Genomic DNA, 25,841 nt, shown 5'->3' on the forward strand with positions numbered 1-25,841 from the left:
CAAGCATGTGTGCTTCTGGCAGGTTTTCCCAATAAGTGACTATGCATAGGAACCCTCCCTTCATAACCTCCTTATTTCATTAACAGTTTTAAACTAAGGTTGGCATAGCAACTCCATTTTTATTCTGAATGTGGTGGTTTGAATGAGAAATGCCCTCTATAGGCTCAGACACTTGAACACTTGGTCCCCGGTTGGTGGCGCTGTTTGGGGAGGTGGAACAACCCTGCTGAAGGAAATACATCACTGGGGTTGGGCTTGAGAGGCCCTTGGTCCTGAGAAGGCTCGATGCCCCAGTGTAGGGGAAGGCCAGGACCAGGAAGCAGGAGTGGGTGGGTGAGCAGGGGGAGGGGGAAGGGGATAGGGAGTTTTTGGAGAGAAAACCAGGAAAGGGGGTAATATTTGAAATGCAAATAAAGAAAATATCTAATAAAAAATTCAAATATATAGATCTAGATAGAATGAATAAATTTTTAGAAAAATGTAAAAAAAAAAAAAAAGAATTTATAACTTTGGGCCTGGGCCTGGAGAGATGACTCAGCGGTTAAGAGCACCCGACTGCTCTTCCAGAAGTTCTGGGTTCATTTCCCAGCAACCACATGGTGGCTCACAACCACCTGTAATAGGATCCTATGCCCTCTTCTGGTGTGTCTAAAGAGAGCAATGGTGTACTCATAGACATAAAATAAATAAATATATCTTCAATAATAGTAAATAAAAGAATTTACAACTTCTCCCAGCTTTTCATTCTCTGTCTCTGCTTCCTTTGTGATTTGTGGCTGAAGACGTGACCACTCAACTTTCTGCCTCCTGCCCTTTCGTGTGCTACCATCCCTACCCACGGTGAGGGACTCCCATCCCTCAGGAACTGTAAGCCTTGGTCAGTCATGACATTTACCACAGCAACAGAACGGTTTCCACTTTTTTTTCTAATTGTTATTTTTAAACAACTACCTGGACTACAGAATAAATAACATTTGATTAAAAAAAAAAAAAAAATTAAGGCACAGCCCTATAATCCCTACGGCTGTGGGAGCAATTTGGGCCTAGCCCAAAAGAGGCTGAACTTTCGAGCCTGACAGGCATTCAACAAGCCTTGTTCACCCTTGGCTCTGCACCCGGATGCTGTGAATGTGCTAGGCCTGCCCAGGCCTCCGTGATGGTGAAGTATTTCCTGGGCCAGAACGTGCTCCTAAGTTCCTGAGACCAAGAGTTCACTGCCATGTGGCAACGGAACCCAAATCTCTATAGCGAACACAGCTTAACACACAGTGCACGGGGAGGTGACCCCTGCCTGGAATCTTCTATCCCGAAGCCTCCTGACCAAGACCAACAGGATGGTACGTTGGGTAGAGCAGCTGCTTCCTGCCAATCTCGTTCATTTGGTGTACATCCTGGAAGACTCTTGTAGAGCCACAGAGTCACGTAACAACCGCATTCACGTGAAACTTCAAACACACCCAGCTGATGGTGTGGAGTAGCGTTTTGTGAACTCTGACGACAGCTGCTGGGCCAAAACCCCACAGGAGGCCTCGGGAGGCTTCCTTATTTGGCATCGCCAGAGCTGTCCAGGAATTTGGTCTGCCCATTTCAAAAGCAATGTGACCAAGACAATGAAGAGTTTTTTAATCACATCTTGGCAAAGCTACAAGGTGGGGTTCTTTCCAGTATACTTCTTGAGGCAGCAAAAGAAGCCAAAGATGACCTGGCGGGTGCAGAGAAGGCCAAGAGCCTGGCGGACAAGGCTGACATCAAGCAGCCTCAGCAGCAGTGACAGTTTGCAGAGCCCAACAGCCAGCGAAACTCGGCGCGCTCTCTCCGCTCCCCATTCCACTTTATTACTGAAAGTCCACTGCCAGCCCTTTCTGCTGCCTGAATGGCGGGTTGGAGCAGGAGTCATGCATCTGGAGTGTACCAGGCTCAGTGTCCACTGTTCCTGATCTCACCCATTGGCCAGCTAGCTGGTGACAGGTGCAGAGGGCTGGAGTGACATTCCTAAGGTATGAGCAGTACCCAGAGCTCTGATCTGTCCCAAGTTCATGGAACAGTAGTTAGCTCACAACGTGTTCTCCATCTGCAAGTGATTTGATTGGCCCCAGGAAAAAGAAAATTTAGAAAAGCATTTTAGATTATCCCCGACTAGGTGGTGAGATGCCACCCAAGCACCACCATGGAGGCCCTGTGCACTGACAGGGGCAGAGAGGTTCTGCTGGTATGTTCCCAGCGTCTCCCTGACTCTACTAGATTGTTTTCCTGCCAAATCCCTGAGTGTTACCGGACACCATTGTTCTTGCCCTCCATAAAACAAGTACACAATGCCAGCCTCGGGATAACCACATCCTATGTGGACATCGTTGGTGTAGATATTAATGAGACACACATCAACATTTGTTTTGTTGTGAGTGTCCTGGGGCTAATCTGGAAACTTTCTATTTAATACGCTCAATGGACAGATATATCTGAGTCCTGTAGGATGTCAGACAGTGCAGAAGAGCAAGGAGGAGCTGAGTAAAGAGGGGGTGAGTGTTCCAGGCTGAAGGCACCTATCCCTGTGTCAGTCAGGAGGACCATAGCCTCCACCCTCCTGGCCATGTATGGCCAACTGAGTCTTACCTCTCTTAACCCTAACCCATTCCATCCTGTAAGCACTCATAATCTTAGGGGTCGTTTATGATTCAGCCCAAATTACTAAGCCTTAAAAATTAGTCCCTTGTTTATTTTCAAGGGAAAAAGTGACAACTTTTTATTATGTAGTGGCTAGGGAAGTGACTGCCAGTGTAGCAATAGCAGATTTTCTCATGGAAAATACATTTTACATACAACTGTTAGTGGAGTTGATAGTATAAATGTCAGATAAATACAGTGTGAATGACAGTTAAGAAGAGTCCTATTGGGCTGGACCAAGAGCTTCATGGGTAAGAGCAGTTGGTGCTCTTGCAGAAGACCTGGGTTTGGTTCCCAGCACCCACGTGGTGGCTCACAACTGTCTGTAACTATAGTTCCAGAAGATCTTATGTCCACTTCTGACCTCTGTAGATACCAGGCACTCACTTAGTACATAGGCAAAACACGCACGCACACACACACACACACACACACACACACACACAAATAAATCTACAAGATTTTAAAAAGAACAGTGGTATTGCTATGACCTTTAAAATAAATTAGACTTTTTTCACTTTGAAATTTCTCTTTATAGTCTCTAGTACCTTCTGACTAAAATGCCCAAGTTAATACATTTCTTCACTAAGATATATGTTCTGGTCTTTTGATGCTTTTGCAACAAAACAAAACTATGTCTTTTATATATTACAATTCTTTGGAGCATTTACTGAACTAATACATCTTGAGATAAAATGAAAACATAGCTAAGCACTCGATTTCATTGCCTGGAGCAATTATATTTACAGTAATCACGGTATAGGATTATTGAAATTACATACTGAAGGAGGGAAACATTTATTTACAAATATTCCTAAACAAAATACTCCAGAGGTTTAAACAGTTAACACAAGAAAAATACTGGCAGTTTGTAACACTAAAATCGACTGTTTCTGAAACAAGATGTCTTAAATAGCAAACTAGGATGAATTCCCTTACAGCTTTTGGCATCTATGTAAGTCTTTTTCCTCTTTGTGTTAGTTCTAATTTATTCTTTCCATATACATGTCTGGGCCAGAAAAGTGACTTTAGAAACGCTATGACAATCTGCAGTTTTTGAGATGAAGTTGATGTCTGTGAAACCCGGTCATATCTTACAAGAGACTAGCTCCTGTGGCTTCCCTCTCTCCTTAAGGTAGGCGAATAGGTGCCTTCTTCATCTCCACGTAACCTTCACCCGATACTTCTCCTCAGGGGTGTCCTAAACCACAACAGGCCCCAGCTGAGAGGTCTAGGGACAAAGATGCAGCCAGGGGGCCTGTTTGTTTTCCCTCTGGTCCGGGGAAATGAGATCTCTCTCAGACTTCTTCGCCGGAAGTCTGACTATCAGGGGAAGTGAACATAAGGTGAGCTCTGAAGCTCATGTAGTGACAGTTCTCCACAACTCTGGGGCTGAGCAGCAACTAAACTACAGGCCTTCTGGAAGTTTCCTTTCCTGACAAGACTCCTCTCTGTTTAAGGATATCACCAGTGTCTCTAACCCAAGACTATGGACTTTCAAAGGTTAGCCATGGAAACTTGCCAGAAGATTTTCTAGTTAAGGGTCTTGGTCTTGCTTGGTCTCAGTGATGATGTTTCCGGTGTTCTGGAAACCTGCTTGGTACTGCTGTATCAGACTGAGGTGATCACCCCGGCAGTGGCTTTACCCCACCCATGGGACATTTTCTAGAGTGTCGGTCATGGGCTGCCATAAAGATTCAGAATGGTGTCTGGGGCCCTCCAGTGGCTATTGGTGAAATAGCAGTGAGGCTTTCTGGGTCGGTTTGCAGTCTCTTTGGGAGCGTCTATATAGGGTAATAAACATGGTGCAAGTTGCCTTCCTGGTCTGGGTCAGGCTCCAGTTGCAAACCATACCTGGAGATAAAAAGACGAAAGAGTTCCAGAGTACAGTCCTTTGTGTTGGCGAAGTCAGAGCAGCAGGAGCTTAAACGTAACCAGTCCATTACATCATCGGTCAAGAAGCAGAAAAAGGCTGAAATTATAGTTCTTAAAATGTGCTATGTCCCTGAGTGTTTTACTTCAGAAATAATGTGAACCTACCTCCTGGCACTAATACACACGAGTATGCTTGTTTTCTATTAATACATTATTATTATATTAATATAATGTCTTAGCTTTAAACAAATTTCATCACCAACACCCCCCCCATTTTAAATGACTGTTGTATTTGCTCATAAAATGGCATAACTACGATATCTAGTATTAAAGCTAGAAAACAAAAACTAAATACCAGAGTACCTCAAAAGCATTCCTTTAAAGTAAAATTAAACGGCAAAGGACTAGCCAGGCAGTGGTGGCTCACGACTTTAATCCCAGCACTCAGAAGGCAGAGGCAAGTGGGATCTCAGTGCGTTCGACGTCAGCCTGGACTACACAGAGTTCCAGGACAGCCAGGGCTACACAGAGAAACCCTGTCTCGAAATAACAATACAAACAAACCAAACAAGGGTCCAGGGATGGTGGTGTTGATCAGTGGAAGAGTTTACTAACAAATACAAGGCCTTCAGTCCAGTTCTCAGCACCAGAAGGGGGGGACACTCCACTAGTGACGCATGCGCATATCCCCAAGACTTGGGCGATGATTACAGAAGACCAGAAGTTAAAAGTCATCCTCCCTGTATGGAAAGTACACAGCCAACTTGAGTGACGTGAAACCCTATCTCAAGGAGAGAAGTCAATTAAGGAGATATTGGTTACAACTGAGATTATTGTGTACAAAACAGGAAATTCTACCTTATTCTCAGTGGGGGGAAAGTATATAAGTGCTGAGGTTAGCCGTTCCCGCCACGTTTTTAAAAATAAAAACTTGAATGAGAAAGAAAGTAAGGGCATTATCGTGGGACATACACAAGCTGTACACTGGGTTCTGGGATCTGTAAACAATAAAGCACATATGCTGCCTTCTCTTCTGGAAATTACCTTCGAGGGAAGGACGGGTTGAGGAAACCCTGCATCACAAGCAACAATGAAGCATTGCCCACGTACTGAGAGCTCCACTTCTGTTAGGACGTACACTGGTCCCCGCAGCTGGCAGGCAGAGGCTAGTTCTAAGGTTTTTATTGTCAATTACTATAAAGTGTGACAAAAGTAAATGGCGCTACCAACGTTTAAGAAACCTACGTAAGTCACGACTGTAGTTCCGGATTTTCTTCCCCCCACCCAGGCAATCCATAATCCATTTCAAGGGTGTCTTCAGTGTAATGGGAGAGAGTGAGAGACAGAGACAGAGACAGAGACAGAGACAGAGAGATCCTCTGTTCAACCAGCATGGAAAATGAAGGGACATCAGCAGCGTGCTCGCAGGATTCAATCTGGTCTTTAATCACCAGTTTCAGCTCCGTGAACCCCACTCAGTGGGGACTGCTATTGGCCATGAAGATAGCTGAAGCAAAGGGCAGACTATGACCACTTCTCGCTGTCCCAGCCGGTCCTCAAGGTCAGCTTTGTTCTGTAAATCTCCATTAGGCAACAGAGTTCTGCTTCAGAGAAAACCTTTCTAGGTGAGCTTGAGGGAAGAGAGGGTGTTAAAGGATTCGGTGAGTTATTTTCACGACGTAAATACATCATCCTGGAACAATGATAATCTGAGGGAAAGGCCCAGGCAAGATGAGTGTGAAATTATGGATTGGGACTAATTTGATAAGGTGCTGAAAAGCCAAGTGTGGGCACATGAGACACATAAAATGAAGTCTTTGTGGGGATTTCTGCATGAACTTCTCTCTTGGTTTAAAAGGAAGCTATTGGGGGCTGTGAGGAACTATTGGGAAGTGACTAAGGAAGAGTGGCCGGAGGTGCAAGGATAGCACAATCGTAATCGATGGGAAAAAAACAGTATGGGAAGGAGAGGGAGATGATGTCACTCCTAAGTGTCTGCTCATGGCACTGAAAGAATTCCATAAGAATCAGCAACAAGAATAGCCAATTCAGAACAAGCAAAGAAAGCAGGGCATAAAATTAGGTCGAAGTGTTAGGCTTCTTCCAAATGAGGAGCCTGACTGAAGTGCAGAGAGGGTAAGAAAGATGCCCGTGGATATAGCTCAGTGGTACAGTGCCTGTCTAGTGTCTGAGACCAGGTTCTTCCATAGCACTATGTTCCGTGGAGAGAAAGGGAGAGAGAAAGAAGAAAGAAAGGATGGAAGGAAGGAGAGGGGGAGAGAAGGAGGGAAGGAGGGAGGGGAAAGGAGACTTACCCAAGCTCACCCAGCTGGAAACTGCAAAGTATTCCCTCCATTCACATCAGTTTGACTCACGTCTATACCCCTAGCCTGTCCATCAGAGCACCTCCTCTTAAATCCTTTGGTGTTAAGGTCCCTGGGGTACTTGGTAGCACACAGTTCACTGCCTGCCTTACTCCAAAACTTCAGAATCAGTCTCTCATAAAGGCACATTCGGTTCAGTAATCTGATCTTAATAAACAGGCTGGGTTTAGTCCTTCGTTCTGGAAGGGCCCTATCTCTGAAATATTGTGTCTGCCTTGCATAAGAACACACAAAACTTGGCAGGGACTGAGACGCAGACAGTGTCTGTGGGTTTAGGGCCATCATCCTGTGAATTTTATTTGACTGCCACATATGGATATTCTCATGAAATATGTGATTATCACATTATGAAGCTCTGATTGTTTTTTTCCTATCCTGTATGAACCGCCTGGAAGATGAGCTGCAAATTAACACATAATATAATTATAGCTGCTCTCACCCTACTCCAAAGTATTCTTCTTTTCCATCAGACTCGGGTAAGTGACCCTCATTTTATTTCATTTATTACATCCTTTTCTAGTTTTCTAGTCCTGGAACCAAGCAAGACCCCAAATGAGCAAAGCAATCCTAGAGAATAATAAAGTAACTGGAGGGAACACAATTCCAGAATACAAGTTAAACTATAGGGATATGAGGGGAAAAAAAAAAAAAACAGATAACTAGACAGAGCAGAAGACAAGACTCAGAAATAAACCAGTTTTATATCAGCTTGACTTCAATTGGGCAAACAACCACACCAGACTAGCCTCTGAGCAAGCCTGTGATGGTGTGTGTGTGTGTGTGTGTGTGTGTGTTTTGATTTGTTTTCATTGATGGTTGGTGTGATAGGGCCAGTTCACTGTGAACTGTACCACCCCTGGGACAATGATTCTATAAGAAAGCAGGCTGCATAAGTCATGGGGAGCAAGCCAGTAGGCACCACCCTCCACAGCCTCTGCATCAGCTCCTGCCTCCAAGTTCCTGCCCCTTATGAGTTCCTACCCTGACTTCCTGCAGTGATGGACTTGGTGGGAAGCTATGAGATGAAATGAACCCTTCCCTACCTAAGTAGCTTTTGGTTATGGTATTTTGTCACAGTGGAAACCTAACTAAGGCACCCATCTAATTTTTGACAAAGGTGCAGGGGTATAAGACAGCCTATTCGACAAATGGTGCTGGTAAAAACTGGCCATCCACCGACATCCACCTGCAGAATAAAATTAGATTCTTATCTTTCCCTTTGTGCAAAAAAAAAAAAATGAATTCAGAAATACATCAAAGCCCTTAATTTGAAACATGAAATGCTGAAGCTCCTAGACAAAAGCATATGAAATAGACTTCGAGACATCGGGGTCAGCAAACGCCTTCTGAATGGAAAGGATTTCAATAGCGCAGGAACCAACCCTAAGGATCAACACATGGGACAACATGAAATTAAAGTTTCTGCACAGCAAAGAAAAACATCAGGAGAGCACACAGACGGCCCAGGGAATGGTAGAAAAGCTTTGCCAACTACATTTCAGACAATTCGGGATTTATAATTTTTTTTTTTAAAAAAAAGAAATGAGATAGTCAGTGCAAAGGAAATAAAACTGTCAATCAACAAATTTGGTAATTAGTTGAACAGATACCTTTCAAAAGAAGCAGCACAAATGGCCAACAACTTTTTTTTTTTTTTTTTTTTTTTTTTTTTTTTCTAGAAATAATTTCTTTATTATATGTAGAACGCACTCTGTAGACCAGGCTGGCCTCAAACTCAGAAATCCGCCTGCCTCTGCCTCCCGAGTGCTGGGATTAAAGGCGTGCGCCACCACACCCGGCGCCAACAACTATTTTTTAAGTGTGTTCAACGTCCCTAATCCTCAGGTAATCACAAATTAAAACTACTTTGGGACACAGCTTTGCTCCATCAGAATGACTATCATAAAGAAATCTGACAGCAAGCGTTAGGAAGGGTGTGGGGAAAGCAGTTATCTGACTCACTGCACACTCCGTGCAAAAGAATCAGTGCAACCATTATGGAAATCACCTTAGTGGTTCGCCAAAAACTTAAAAACATTTTTTTTTTCAAATGACCCAGCAATTTTCCTCCTGAGCACAGACCCACCGCAGAGACGCTCGCACACGCGGGCTGATTGCTGCTCTATTCGCTAGAGCAAGGAAATGGAGTCAACAAGATGGCCGTCGCAAGGTGAATGAGTAATGAGAATTTGGCCGGCATGTGAAAGGGAATATATTAAGCTGTAAGGAAAACTGAAATCATAACATTTGCAGGAAAATTGATGGACTTAGAATGCATATTGAGGGAGTTCACCCAAACTCAGAAAGAAGATTGTAGCCTATCATATAAACATGTATAGGTGTAAACAGCTCTGAGTGTGGTATAGAATAACACTTAGACAGGAGACGCGGATGACCAATGAAGGCGTGCAGGCAGAGGATTCATGAGTCATGGATGATGATATATAGCTAATTGCTTTTCTGCTTTCAACTCTGTCGTGGTTTTCTTTTTCTGAGGTAGATAAGCGCATAAAAAAATGCAATCATAGTGAAGATAGAAAACCTAATCAGAGTTCCACGGCTTCAGGTGTGCAGCGGCCGTGCCATCCCCAGAGGAGACTGTGTCCCAGTTCTGCTCCCCATCCTCTGACTCTCATGTTCTTTCTATGTCTGAGCCTTGTGGGAGGGCGATGGCACAGATGTCCCAAGGAAGGCTGAGCAGCGGCAGTCACTATTCACATTTGACCACTTGAGATTCTCTGCTCCAACCACTGCTCGCTACTAAAAGAAGCTTCCGATGAAAGTTGAGAGCAGCCTTAATATGTAGGTAAGAAAATAAACATTTAGAGGGCTGGAGAGATGGCTCGGGGGGTTAGGAGCACTGACTACTCTTCCAGAGGTTCTGAGTTCAATTCCCAGCAACCACATGGTAACTCACAACCATCTGTAATGGGATCCAATCCCCTCTTCTGGTGTGTCTGAAGATAGCAACAGTGTACTCATATGCATAAAATAGATAAGTCTTTAAAAGAAGAAGAAGAAGAAAATAAATATTTAGAACACAGTCTGCCTGTCCACATCACAAAACAAAACAATAATAATAGGTTTTCCCATAGAATCTATGACATCCCCTGTCATGGACTTCTGACCAAGCTGACAGTACCAGGCAGGCATGAATTCACTTTGTGATGAGCTCCCCAACTCCCATCGGAAAGTGGTGGGTTATCCCCATGAGAGTAGTCATGACACTATTGTGTCAGTGGACACAAGTTAATTAGCAGGCCAGTATCATAATGTGCGAAGTCCAGCCCTGGGTAAGAGCACTGATAGCTTTTCTCTGAGACTCATCTTTCTAAATAATCACCTTAGAGTCGGGCCTGATGCCACACTCCTCTGATCCCAGCTACTTAGGGGGCTGAGGACAGTTCAAGATCTTCCTGGGCTACAAAATGAGTTCTAGCGAGCCTTGGTAACTGAATGAGACCTTGTCTCAAAACAAAAAAATATTAAAAGGGCTGTGGTAGAACTGAGTGGTAGTGTGATTACCTAGTAAGACATGAGACTCTGAGTTTAACAAAACAAAAACAAAAACAAAAAACTCTTAAGAAGCCAACGGCTTAACCTATGACTGCATTCTTCTACCAGTGAATTTTCATTAAAGTGCTGTAAGAAGTCAAATCCTTTTCTAAAATGAATCATCATGGAAGAATGGCATACATCCATCAGATTGAGGTATGTATAAAACCGGGGCTTCACTCTGCCCTCGTAGCCTCTCAGAGGGTACAAATGGCCTCAAGCCTCTGTTCCCTTTTACTGGCATTGTAAACCTTACTTGCATCTGGCTCTCTCCTGTCATCTCTTCTCCAATGAGGGAAAAAAAAATACTGTGCCTGGTGAAAGAAGGAGGGTGGTTGAGATTAGGACAGCAGTGAAAGAAGAAAGACAGAAAGGAGGGAAGGAGGGAGGGAGAAGGAAAGGATGGAGAAAAGAGGGAGGGAGGAAGAGGGAGGAGGAATGGAGGGATAGAGAAGGGAGGGAAGAGAGATGGAGAAGGGAGGAAAAAGGGAGGGAGAAGGGATGGAGGAGGGAGGGAGAAGGGAGGGAGAAGGGATGGAGGAGGGAGGAGGGGGAGAGGGAAAGGAGGGAGAAGAGAGGGAGGGAAGAAGAAGGAGGAGGAATGGAAGGATGGAGAAGGGAGGGAGGAAAGATGGAGAAGGGAGGAAAAAGGGAGGGAGAAGGGATGGAGGAGGGAGGCATTAATGTATGGACCTATAATTACTGACATGAAAACTTGTTAAGTAAGAAAAGCGAGATTCAGAACTGTAAGTATAGTATTAGCTCATTTTTAAACCATGTGCACAGTAGGTGCAGAAATGTGTGTATTATGTACAGAGAAAGACAGGAAGCAACAAAGAAGCAGAGACAGGAAAGGAAAAATAATCATCATTAAGCATCAAGAGCTGAGCATTTTTGTGAGCTAAAAAAATTATGGCTCCATTTGCTTGCTTGCATTTAATATATCCTAATTTCTCCAACAAGGAATACAACTTTACTAGTGCAAAGGGTTTTTTTAAAAAGGTGGTCAGAAGGAAAACTGAATAGCTGTGGCTAAAGATGGCTCCGGGTAATCGCTCAGTGTTTTCTGTGTTCTTTTAGCAGCAGGCAGTATTATGCCACAGATAGTGGGATGAAGATAATTCAACAGTCTCTGGACTCCACATCTAGAGCTCTGAAAATCGTTAAATTCAGGCTTGGGGGGTGTGATGTTCACTTGGTAAGAGCACCTGTTGTGTAAGCATGAAGGCCTGAGTTCGAATCCTCTGGAACACACATGGAAGTCCACAAGTGCTTATAATCCCAGAGTTGTGGAGCCAAAGACAGCAGGATCATTCGTTGCAGCTCACTGGCTGCCAGCCTGGCTCCAGGTTCCTGAACGTCCCTGTCTCAAGGGGGAAAGGTGGAGTTTGATAGAACAGGACTCCTGATGTCCTTTTCTGTGTATATTGTGTATATTCTGTGTATATTCTATATATATATATTGTGTATATATATATACATATATTGTATATATATACATATATTGTGTGTATATATATTGTGTATATACATATATTGTGTATATATGTATTGTATATATGTGAATATATGTATATTGTATATTTTACATATATATTATATACATATATATGTATTATTGTGTATATGATAAATATATACACAATAATAATAATGGGATAACAAAGCATCAGACTTTGTATTTCTAACATGTATTTTTAACTGGTGAGAAACATGAAAATACATAGAGTATAAAACCATTCTGCACCCCCTTATCTTCTTCTACACCTTTAACAACACCCTTCTGATTCCATGTTTTTATATTGTTTTAAGTTCATTTTACTTGTATGAATGTTTTGCCTGCCTGTATGTATGTGCACCACATGCATAACTGGCGCTGGAAGTCAGAAGATGGCATCTGATCCCCTGGAACTGGAGTTCATGTGGTTGTGAGGTGCCATGTGGGGGCTGGGAACTGAACCTGGGTCCTCCCCAAGAGCGGCAAGTGTCCTTAACCCCTGCGCTGTCTTTCCTCTCGCATCCATTTTTAAATCTAGATTCTGCAAATAAAGAAAGCATGAGATGTCTTTCTGGATCTGGCTTGTCTTTCTTATCATGATGATCTCCAGCTCCACCTACTTTCCAGCAAATAACATAATTCTGTTCTTTACAGCTGAATAAAACTCTAGTGTGTATGCACAGTTTCTTTAACCAGCCGTCTGGTAACAGACATGAAGGGTCACATTTTCTTTAACCACCCATCAGGTGACAGACATGAAGGGTCACACTTTCTTTAACCACCTGTCTGGTGACAGACATGAAGGGTCACACTTTCTTTAACCACCTGTCTGGTGACAGACATGAAGGGGTCACACTTTCTTTAACCACCTGTCTGGTGACAGATATGAAGGGCCACTCCGTGACTGGCTGCTGTGGTAGTGTTGCAGTTGACATGGGTATAAGGCTGCCTCCACAGTGTGCTTCATAAGATTCCTTCAGGAAAATGCTCAGAATTGGTAAGGCTCGGTCATACAGTAGATCTATATTTTGTTTAAGAAAACTCCATTCTGACTTCCATGTGTGTTCTCCAGCTCACAGTTCCACCCACAGTGTAAAGGGACTTCTTTTTCCAGCATCCTTGACAACATTCACTGGCTTTTGTTTTCTTGATGACAGCCATTCTAACCAAAGTATAATGTCATTGCAAAGTTATTTTGATTGGCTAAGAATGTTGAGGGTGTTTTTTCTTTTTCATATATTTTAGAGACATTTGAAAAGTTCAATTGCCCATTTATTAGTTGGATTATTTGTTCTTTTAGCATTTGATTTTTTAGTTATTTACATATGTGGCTATTGACCCCATGTCTGATGAATATCTGACCAGGATATCTACCCATTCTGTAGACTGTCTCTTCAGTCTGGCAATTATTTATTTCACTGTATGGAAGCTTTTGAAATGATCTAATTCCACTTGTCAGTCCTAAATCAGAAAAGCAAATCCATAACAGACTAAAAATACCCTTGTAATAAACCTCCTTACATTTTTTGATAATCGAAATAATCGAAACTTGTAAATATATTTCGTAGCCTAAGACAAAGTTTTTAATTAGCCTTTTGTGCTTACTTCTCACTAATATATTTTCCCCCAAATTCCCTGTACTTATTATTAATTGTGATTAACTCTTTGATTTTGTCTCGATTTTTATTAGTGATATTTAAATGTCTACATGCACATTTTTATGTAACTTTTCTACTTGGGATTCCTGAAAATGCTAAAGATAACATAGTTCAGATGGAAGGGGACAGGTTCAGAGCCCTAACTGCTGAGTGGTGACAATTTTCGTAGTTCACCAAGAAGGTCAAATAGACAGTGAGTCACAGTTGAGAGTTTGTTGCTAACAGGCATGTAGGAGGCACACAACCTTGTTCATTATTCTATTTTGGATCCAATATTAACATGTGTTGGATCATAATGCTTCCTTTACTGTTTCCGCCATTAGCATGGCGCACCCAACGGGAACACTGACCCAACACTAATGAGCTATTCACATGAGAAACAAGAGCAGGGCTCCAGGAGCCAAGGTAAAAGAATTAGAGGCAAAGGGAGAGGTTGGCTCCTGACTTAATTGAATTGCTTTTAAGAGACAGAAACAGATTTTAATTATGTAATCTCTTTGTTTCTCATTTCCTTTAAAATGTAAAGGTCAAATTCCCCTTGCAAATGCCGAGAGCCAGATCCGATATTTATTGTTGGTGATGACTGAGTCGGCTGAAACCAGAAGTGCCCCCATTTAGCCAGATGCAGCAAAGCTTGTTGTACTGTTGTTGCTTCCTCTATGCTCTCATCCAAAGTGCTATTTAGAATAATTAATAACCGGTGTCTTCCTCTTTTCACATCTCATTTCTCTTTCCAAATACCATTCTAGGGCAGGGGATTTCGATCAGTGGAAGAGTGCTTGCCTAGCATGTGTGAAGGTCGGGGTTCCATCCCCAATACCGAAAAAATAATTATTTACATAAATCAATCAAAATACTATTCTAAGAGATGCATCCTGCCTTCTCTGAGAAAGAGAATTGCTTAAATACATGAGGACTTAAAATAAGCAGAAGTCAAGGTAACCTCTACTTTTGCAAGACTTCATTGAACTTAGAGATTGCTGTAAGCTACCCACCCTTCTTGGGCTAGCAAGATGGCTCAGTGGGTAAAGGCACTTGACTCCCAATCTGATGACCTGGGCTCTATCCTCAAGATATACATGGTAGATAAAGAGAGCAAACTCCCAAAATTGCCATCTGACCTCTGAGCATGGATTATGACATATGCGCATGCATGCATGTGCACACAAAATACATAGATAATAAATAGATGCAATTTAACAATGCAATTTTTAAAGCCACTCTTCCCTTGCTCACACCTCATTAAGTTTTTATTTCGGTAAAGGGGAAGAACGTTCCCCTCACACCTGGTTATCAGCCCCTTTACTCCTCTCCCTCCATTCCCCACCTTATCTTCTCTCTCCATCCTTGGAAGCCAGTGAAGACAAGCTCTTTAGCTGCAACCTCCCCAGTTGCATCAGCTCCCCTTTCTTGCTGTTGTATACGGTCCCGTACACACTGTCCTTTCTGGCACTTGAGCACACATTGCTTCATCTTTCATTGACAAGAAAGATAGCCAATGGGCTGCATTTGTTTATACAACAGAACAGGAAAGGTGTGAAGGGGTGGGTGTAGCCAGAGCTCAGATCCCTGACACCAGACTCTCTCCTCCACTTCATGACTCTGTTTTCCTCTCTACAGTTTCTTTCTCATTTGAGCTTCTCCCACCCTCGCCAAAAGCAACTTATAACTACCACCTAGAGACCCCAAGAAGAAATGGGCACCATCCTGAAGAAGATATGGAGATGTGTCCCCTACAGTAGACAAGCCTGAAACATCAAACAGACTCAGTCTTGTCTTGACTTTGTATATTTCTTTTCCTGCTGCCCTAACCTCTATCTAATTAATCAGAAGCCACCTGGGGAATGGCAGTGGCCTAGCAAACCTCTAAAACACAGCTATTCAGAGGGGACAACAGTCACCAGGGGTGTGGGGCATGAACTATTGCAGTCTGGTGACCTTGGAGGCACACAGTTAACTGTCTCCCTCTTAGCAACATCTACAAAACTTGGGCTCATTCACTGCTGTGTACTAATTCTCCTCCGAGACAAAACATTCCATCTTAGAGGGAGGCTTCTTAAGATGCCTGATGTTCTAAACAGGAGTGAGGCATTCCATCTTGAAGGGAAACTTGCTGAAACTCAGGAACTAAACAACTCACTTGCTTTAAAAAGTTCCTGAAACTGAACAGATTCGCAAGGCCTCTCTCTCTCTCCCCTCAACCATATATGAGCAGTTAGGACTTGTAAGAAACACTCTCAGACAAGCTGAGGTGCCTAGAAGAGGCTCAGACCAGATGAGCTACCTAGAAGAGACTAAGACCAGCCAAACTGCCTGGAAGCGAGGCTCTTCAACTTGCCAAACTGACTGTAAACTGTGCTGTGAGCTCCAGGTTCTAGCTTTCCAGCTTACGTGAACTGTCACTCATGCTGGGCTGGACTTTCGGTGATATGGCTGCCTTTAACTTGTTTCTGCTCCATAGATAACCCCAATAGAATTCAGTGGTTCACCAAGTTTGGACTTGCAAAGTATCCTTACCTTGATCTGTCACTGGTTGCCTATCTGAGTAGACCCCTGTTCACATTGGAGAAACAGTGTCATGCAGCACTCACCACCATCCCTGACCTTCCCTGAGCAATATCATGCCTATAGCAGTCTTCTCTTAGCTGTGCTTTGCCACTTAAGGAAAGCCCATAGCCTGAACGTTCCTAACTGTACCTGTTTGTTCTCAGTATCTCCAACTAGGATGTAACAATTAGACATCAATTTTTCTCTCTCTTGCATTCTCTCCCCATTAGCAATATCTGTGGAAGTCTATCAGTAGCCCCAGTGACCCGTGTCTCCCGGGATCTGCAAACTATGCTTTTATCTCATCTACTTGTCCTTTCACCATGGGACCAACTTCAGTGACAGAATGTAGTAGAGATGACACTGTGTGAGTTCCAAGTCTTGGGAAGATCTGGAACTTCTGCATTTGAGCCCATGGGGATTCTGAAGCACTTCAAAGGGACCCCAACCATCCCAGGGTCCAAATATAGTCCAGTCTCTAGAAGACCCAAAAGCCAAATGAGTGACAGCAGTGGCCACTGGTGAATCTACACAACTATCTAGCTATATCCATACTGAAAAACTCTAAGAAAAAAAAAACATGTGAGTGTGAGTGTGTGTGTGTGTGTGTGTGTGTGTACATATATATAGCTTTAAGCCTCTAAACTTTGAGTTTAGTGTACAATAAAAAACAAGCCCCAACAAATACATGACAGTCAAGCAGTGTAAAGGTAGAATATTAAAAATTGTTTTCAAAACAAATCTTTGTGTTCGCAATGCCCATGCCTCATAGACGCTTAGGCGTAACCACCATCTCTAGCTTCACCACATAGAATATGCCGCAGATTCAATGGCCCTGCTTCTATATGCATGTCCGAGTCAGACAATGGATGTACATACCTGGAGTTCTAGACTTGGAAGGTGGAAGAAGGAGGATTGGAGATTAAGTCCAGATTGTCCTCAGCTACACGGTGGATGTTCAGCTGGGCTACATGAGATGCTGTCTTTTAAATAGAAAGGTAGACCAATTGACTGAACGTACAGTTACATCCTGACATACCCAACTGGCTGAATAATTCTGGGTGTGACTACAAATAAGTATCCATTTTTACTAGAGCCTCAATTAATTCTTGTGCACAGCCAAGTTTGAAAATCGCTATGCTAGTCCATGTAAAAATATACTTAATTCAAGTAAACTGACAGTATTTACTTCTCAGAACATATACTGATGGTATATGAACAATGATGCGGATTTTAATTATATGGCTTGTCTATCTTGACATCTTTAGTCCGATAGATGTCATCAACCATACTCTCTAGTGATGACTTGTTTAATAATGTAATATCTAAAAGAATGGGTTCTTAAAACAATAATAATCGTACTAAAACTGGAACCCCTGGTCTATAACATGACAAAAAAAAATATTTAGGTTTTGTTCTTTGAACAGTTGCTAATGTATCTTTACTATAAATTTTAGCAATTATTAGTCATGTATATAACATAGGGAAGTTTCAGTCAGCATCATACCCCATAAACATGGGTGTATGCTATTTAGCCTAGGTGCATAACAAGCTACATGAGCAAGGTTTGTGCAAGCACACTTTAATGTTTCTGCAACTACAGAGTCATATAACAATGCACTTTACAGAACATGGCTCCATCACTGGTGCATAGCTCAGTAAATATACTTTAAATATATTTTAATATATATACTTGCTATATTTTAATATATATACTTGCCTTCATATTTCTGTTCACTAACTAAATATTGTAACATCTAAATCAAACTTATTCTAGTTTAAATCCTCCAAAAATCTCCTTCTACATTTACATAAAAGAGTCTATGGAAAATATATGACAAGAGACCATTGGGATGGTTTACTGGTTAAAGGCACTTGACATCAAGCCTGATGAACTGAATTTCTTCCCTTAATTCCCAAAATCCACATGGTAGAAGGATAGAGTCAGATTCTGCAAGTTGGCCTCCACATGTGCAATGTGACCTGTGTGTGTGCATAGATAGATGATAGATAGATAGATATATAGATAGACAGATAGATAGACAGATAGATAGACAGATAAACAGATAAATAGACAGATGAGAAAGAGATGTAAATTGTGTCTGTGAACAAAGTTACCACACACCCTGAGTGAATTACCCTCCACGGAGTTCCATAAATGGCAAGCTTAAATACGAGAACGGTTTAACAAGGCAATATCAAAATACTATTGATTTATTTCTTCACTTTTACATTGATCTGCATCTTAAAACCCAGACTATGGCAAATAAAAACTGGGTGGATAAAAAAAAAAGTGAGAAATTAGTATCAGAAAGCAAGCCAATCCTCTTAAGTAAGGTAATCAAAGACATAGCTTTTACTTCTTGACAATTAGAGAAACACAAGTGAAGAGGTGCTCTGAAAAACCAAAGCTTGGAAAGATGGAGCTGTAATAGAACAAAGTATCATGACGTGACAGAGAGAGAGAGAGAGAGAGAGAGAGAGAGAGAGAGAGAGAGAGAGAGAGAGTCTAAATAAAGATTAAAGCAAAAGAAAATAAGATCTGTGTTTCAAAACAATAGAAATGTGAACTATGAACTATGAGAACAAAACATGAAACAAGACAAGAGAGAATAAATGTGCAGAAGTCAAAGGGCGTCAGACTGAATGCAAAGTTGTTATTCTAAAGAGATCCACAGAATATAAAGCGACATGGGTAAGATGAAAGGAAACTAAGAGGCGAATGTAGGAAGGGCAGGGACAAAGAAGCAGTGGTGGAAATACAAGTACCAAACGAAGGACATTTGATGCTAAGGCATCACATAAAGGTATGTTTGTGATCGCTGTCCAGTATTAGTAAACATGTTCCTTAGGACCACATTAGCAGTTACTAATGTAAATGCTAACCAGAACTTCTCTGAAATACATAGGAAACGTGTTTTTAAATGCCAGTGTACATTTTCAGTAAATCAGCAGGAGTTAGAGACTGGCACAGCCTCCGTTTTGACAAATCAAGTAGGGAAAAATCTAAGCCAGGACAATGCCGTAAAATAAATGCCTAATAAGACCAATCTAATGGTCATTACCTGGTGCAACTCACATTATGCACCCCACAAACAAAACGGTGCCTCTAGAAATCTTCTAGTAATTTACTTTAGGAAGAAATAAAACTATCAGTAGAAATAATTTGGAAATAACAAAATGAAAACATGTCTTCCAAAAGGATATATCAATGAAGCACTGAAAGAAAATATCCATAAACACTTTAAGTAGTAACAATAAGGTATCAAGATTAATTAGCTGAGCACCTGAAAAAGCAAACACTAAATCAGGTTAAGGGAAAACACAAGAGAAAACTAATGAAAGAAGTGTAGTAAGAGAGCTGAAAAGATTAGAGTTGATAAATAACAACCAACACATGGCTTTCTGAAGAAAAAAAAATGATGACCTTTGATTCTTTAACAATTCCATTCATGCATACAATGCTTTTAGAACATATCCATCCCCTACTACTCCCTCCAACTCCTCCAGACCCCCACACATACTTCAACTTTATGTCCTTTTTTTTTTTTAATATTCTACCAAATACAATTAATGTTATCTGTATGTCATGGGTTCAGAGCCATCTACTAGAGTTTTAGCAATCTTCCGTGGGCCAAAGAAAATTTGCTCTAAAGAAAACTGACTCTCTCTCTCTCTCTCTCTCTCTCTCTCTCTCTCTCTCTCTCTCTCTCTCTCTCCCTCCCTCCCTCCCTCTCCTCCCAGCAGTTCCTCAAAGGGGTGGGACTTCATGAGCTCCTGTTCAATCTATGCTAAGACAGATTGGCTCGACCTTGTGCACATCTTGTGCAGACACTGTGAGATCATGCATGCTGTGCCCTGCCATGTCCAGAAGACACTATTGTGCTGCAGCAGCCCTTTGTGACCAATGGCTCTCACATCCTTTCCAATCCCTCACCACCACACGAGCTTCTATGGGGGGCAGGTATGACACTGACATTCCACTTAGGGCCTAAGGACTCCTCAGTTACTGTATTTCTGCACTTTGACAAATTAGGAGTCCCTGCATAAACTATATTCAACTATTAAAAGAGGCTTCTTTGATAAGGAGTGAGAACCACATGGCCTGTGGTAGAAGGATAAATAGGAGGCAATCTGATGCTGTGTCCACTTAGCAAAAGGGTAGTAGCAGGTTCTCCCCTTACGACCTTTCCAGCCACAGATCCTTGGTCAAGCTTACAATGCCAGGCATGAGCCCCCTTTACAGGATGGGCCTTGATTCATTCAGAAAGCTGTTGGTTGGTTGGTTGGTTACTCCCATAACATGCATTCCACCACTACACTCACGGGCATATCTTGCTAGGCTTGCTAGTACAGTGCACAGGGACCTGAGTTGAGTAAGACTAACTTTTCTCCCGAAACAGCTCACAGGACCTGTCAGAACAATGAAAGTAAAGAAAGGACCTCAATAGTAAAAACCTAAACAAGTGGCAGAATTACAATCATTGGGTGGAAGCAAATACTGCAAAGCCTCACATGGTGAACTCTACCGTGAGAAGGCGGGCAGGGAGAGGAATTGGTGACTGTGATCCTGCTCCAGCCATCTTGGCCATCCCTCCAGTCCTAACCAGCCATCTCCCCTTCTAACGATTTCATAGAACTATCCTCCTTGGGATATACTTTTAGTAACAACTACTTTTCCTGGCTTAAAAAAATAAAAAATTACTTGTCTTAAGGCATTGACTCCATTTTCACTTGAAGTATTGTTCTATTAAATGAAATGAAGTAAAAAAAATATTTTAACCGAAAAATAAGAGATGCATTGATGCAGAATCTTATCAGGAAACAAGAATAGAAAGATAAATGCAAAGAACTAGGCATTCAGGTAGGAAAGTATTTTAAATAAAAGACTGAAACACAGGGCTGGAGGAAATAGTTCAGCAGGTAAAGTGGTTAACCTTGCAAGCACAAGGGTTTGAATTCCATCCCCAGGATGTATCAAAAAAAAGGGGGGGAGAAATAGAAAAAAAAAACTGAGCAGGATGAATTATGTTTACAATTCAAGTTCTGGGGGAATAGAGTATCTTTGGGGTTCACTACCCAGCTGTCCTAGACCACATGGCACATTCCAGGCCAGTAAGAGGAGATGCTCTCTCAAAAAGAAAAAAAGAAAAGGAAAAAGGAAAGAAAGAAAAGAAAAAGAATCTTCACAAATTTACAAAAGAATCTCTTGAAAGGTCTTTACAAAAAAAAAAAAAAATGCTCATTACCCCATGCACATACACCAAATTACTCTGCAACATTCTAGATACTGCTGCCTGGATATGTTAAATTTGTTCCTAGAAAAGTGCTTTGGGTTTTAGGAGAGGTAAAACAAGAGATTAAGGAATTCAAGGTTGTTCTCCAAAAGCAGCAAAGAGAGAGAACAAATGATGTCTGCATGGAGGCAGCAGGTGGGAGCAGGTGGCTCGCTACGCCTTCTCTTGTGTTTTACTATGGCACACTGCAATCTCTGTCCACCAGAGGATCATAGAATGGAAGGCTCCCTGGCTTTTGTCCCCAAACACACTGAAAGCTGGAAAGGCAGCTCAAACTCCACAAGTTGATGTGGATCACTGTGCTGACTCCAGGGCTGTGCCTTTATGTGCACTGCAGGATCTGGGAGTTCTATTTGTGCCCACTCAGGGGACTTCGTGAAAAGGCAGTCACGGAACATTACCTGCAGCACTCATTGATTCATTCCCTTCATTCAAAAACAGAACCATCAGACTTTTAGATGATAAACACTGTGAGAAACCCTAAGTATTAAAGAATTTGGGGTAAAAAAAAAAAAAAAAAAAAAAAGACTTGCTCTTAATAGGAACAGTGAATTTTCAAGGAAAAATAGACACAATGGGAACACAAAAAGGTCATAATGTTGATTATATGTGGGGAGCTATGAAAGCAGGCCGTGGAGATCAGCAAACCTCGCTGAGACGGAATGAACGTGTGGGGCCAGCAAGTCAGCTCAGTAGGAAGAGGCATTTGTCACCAGTTCTGGTAACCTGAGTTCAACCTGAGACTGCACCCTGAACCCCTACACGATGTAAAGAAAAATCCAACTCCCAAAAGTTGTCACCTGATCCCTGCACGTATACACACCTATGTCAGGGGCCAACAAGTAAAACTAGAAGATGGTCTTCCTGAGATGGCCCGCCTTAGATGATGGTAGGCAAGGCCCAGGAAAATCCATTTTCAGAAAGATTCCTGCTATTAATCTGTTTTCCTGTACATATATATATATATATATATATATACCAATCACTAGGCATTAGCTCTCTCCTTTTGAGCAGATCTCTGCAGAACAGAGATGTACTGTCTTGTAGTGATGCTATATAGACAAATAGATGATGTCTTCATCCTTAATGATGATCCTATAAGAAGACCTAAAATTATATTATTAAGTTCTTTTATAATACATTGCGATTAAATCCTTTCTGGTAGTCAAAACTGCAATGAGAACTCTGCCAGTCTTTAACGTCAGAGTCTATTGCTTCTGAGATAGCAAGCAGGCATCTACTACTCCGAGCACATTCCGAGAGGTTGTAAAACCATTAAACAGAGGTCATAAAAAGAGAACTAACAATTTACTGAAGGTGCTAGGACAGAAGATAAAATACTAAGTTTATCTACACAAAACTTCACTAATACCTTGGTTATGGTTTTTAACTCTTCATGAACCTACAGAGCTGGCGACAGGTGTCTGATCATCTATTCTAAAAGAGGTACGTGTGCTGAGGACAGAGAAAAGAGAGCATGCTCCTTATCGTTTGTTTCCTCACCGGATGCCCTTAAGTGCTTATCCCCCTTTTTTATTTGACCCCTCATCCTCCTTTTCTTACAAGTTCTTTTCCCCTTCTTTCTTAGATAGCTTTCATAGGAAACATTTTAGAATCTAGAAATAAACGCTAAAATCACCTTTCAAAGCGTCCCTTTTTCTTCCTGTGACTTTGACTAGCTGCAGGCTGTAAATTAGAGTTTCCCGGTTACTGCAGAAATAGAACAAAGGCTACACTACTTAATCCCCAGTGGCTTTTAATCCTCAGGGGAGCATGAAAGTTTTTAGAAAATTTAGAAGCTATCAACAAACATTTAGTATCGTTAGAGAGCTAGCCCCATCCGTCTTTAAAGCCACACCTGAGTCAGACTCTGTGTCTCATTTCAACCTGCTCCAGGCCGGGATGCTCTCGGCACACCTGTATACCGAGACATACAAAATAAGCAAGGAAAACGTAAAAAACAACAAATGTTTTTAAGAATGAGTGTGTTCAAGGGAAAACAGTGGCACTTGTATCTCAGGTGTAACCAACTGCTGTCTAGTTAAGACCCACTCAACAAGAAGGAATTGATACCTGTTACTGTAGATGTAGCCTGTTACCCATAGCTAGAGAGGTCATAGGCTCAAGAGGAGAACATAATTCTGCCAGTTTCCTAATCTAATGTCTGTTTCCTAAATACCTATCCTTATACCCACATCAGTGTAGCTCTCACCCGCCCCCATCATAGACGCTTCTGTTGCAATATTTGGAGGCTGTTGCAGAGATCCACAGCTGGTCAAATACAAAGAACAAGTGATTGCCTGTGTCCAGCTCCAATCAATACATCTGCAATTAAACCTACACCTGAAGCTCAGGGAAAATCACAGAACAGAGGGAGAAAAGATTGTTAAGATCCTGAGGTTCAGGATGCTTGTGGGTAAAGTAGATAAATCACACCCTCTAGACACAGAAGAGAAAATGCAGGAGCTACAAGAAAATTTAAAATCAACACACTGGACCTGGGGTGACAGTGAGCAGCCATATTGGACAAAGTTATAGATCAGGAAAGTTATGAAGGCCAACAGCTAGTGAAAGGACCTGGTCACCAGGACATTTGAGCTGATGTCTCCTGGGATGTGATTGAGAGAAAATCCCTAAAGTATAGGGTGTCAGGTAATGGCAGTCAGCCAGAGGGCAAATGCAATGGCCTCCTAGGCAGAAGCTGCAGATGATCAACACAAGCAACAGGAATCTTGGTTACTGTCAGGCAAAAGAGGAAGGGAAGAGCACATGTTCTCAGGCAAGCGCCCTGCTGACAACTCAGGTCATTCACAGAGGATGATATGGTACCTACCTCAAAACACTGCTTAGCACATGGACCGCTGCTCTCTGTGGGCAGTGAGTGTTCCCTTCACCTTGTCAGTCACTGCTAAAGACATTATCAGTTTGCCCTTCGTAGCGCATCTCTGTGACACTATTGTCCACAGTGTAATCTGTGGGCATTACTGTTTGCCAGTCGTGAAACTGTTCTCAAGCCTTTATTTCCTTCTCTGTAAAAGGCAGGAGACAATGTAGTGTGGCTCACACAAAATAAAGACTCTGAACAAGGCCTCCTGTGACCACGAGGACAGACAGGATTAAAGGGCCTTTATTACATACCAGGCAGGGCTCCACTCTGCCATTCAACTCTCACACTTCTATGTAAACCTGGGCTTTCCCCCATCATACCTGTACCAGAGACATTAACAATGTCTTAGTGTAAAATACTTAGTAGGTGTGACATATAAGAATTGTGAACCTATAAACTTGATTGAATATGGTAAATGAAGATAATAACTACTAGAGCAGAAGAGAAATTTCTGATCCCAGAACTACCAAGAAAAACCTGATCATAATAATAATACAGATGTGGTCTACTCCTGTTGGAATTAGCTCTTTATCTTTTAAATATCCTGCATATACATTGAAATGCATAACCACCAATACTCTAGAACAGTTGTTACATTTATTATTGCTTTTGAAAATAATCACTAAATAGCATGGCCAGTTCACATAATGTGGAGAGAGAAAGGGAGAGAAGTGTGGAGGAGGGTAGAGAGGACGTTCCATGGTAAAGAACCAAGTTTCTTCAACAACAACAAAAAAAAAGAACCCCAAATGGGGAAGGGGGTACTGTGTCTGTGTTCTTTTTCTTTTAGTAACAGGTTTTTCTACTTAGCACATTTGTCTTGGTAAAGGTCATTTCTTAAATGGTGTTTAGATGGTTGAACAATTGAAATGGCCTCCCACACCTGAGGCATTTATTATTTTCTTGCTGACAAGGCCGGCCTCAGATGGAGGAATCAATTCTTCATTACTGAAAAAGAAAAACAAACCAAAAAAAAAAAAACATTGACTTTCAAAATTCAGACAATTTTCAGGGCGATTCTGGTTTTGTTTAACAATTATAAGCAAGACTGAGAAGTTTCCATTATCATTCAGGCCTGGTAATATCTTTTTAAGATTTATTCTTTTATTTTATGTATATGAGTATTCTGCCTGCGCGTATGTATGTGCACTTCATGTGTGCCCAGTGCCTGCAGATGCTAGAAGGGGCACTGGATCCCCTTGAACTGGAATTACAGTTTTTAGCTGCTGTGTGGATGCTCGGAATTGAAGCCAGGTCTCCTGCAAGAGAAGCAAACATTCTTAAGTACAAAGGCATCTCTCCAGGCTTCTGGCAATACAACTTTAAAACACTAAGGACTGAAGATGTAGGTCAGTTGGTAAAGTGTTTACCTAGCATGTGTAAAGTACTGGGTTCAGTTTCTAGCCCTCCATAAACCCACTGCAGTCACACACATGCACACACAAACCTGTCATCCCAACACTTTGGAAGTCAAGGTTG

General features: G+C 41.9%; 1 pseudogene; it reads left to right on the plus strand.

The window, feature by feature from the left end:
• Positions 1-1,156: 1,156 nt before the first annotated feature.
• Positions 1,157-1,771, plus strand: LOC110324966 (annotated as a pseudogene).
• The last annotated feature ends 24,070 nt before the right edge of the window (positions 1,772-25,841 follow it).

This window comes from Mus pahari, chromosome 7 (genome assembly GCF_900095145.1).
Source record: "Mus pahari chromosome 7, PAHARI_EIJ_v1.1, whole genome shotgun sequence".
NCBI lineage: Eukaryota > Metazoa > Chordata > Mammalia > Rodentia > Muridae > Mus > Mus pahari.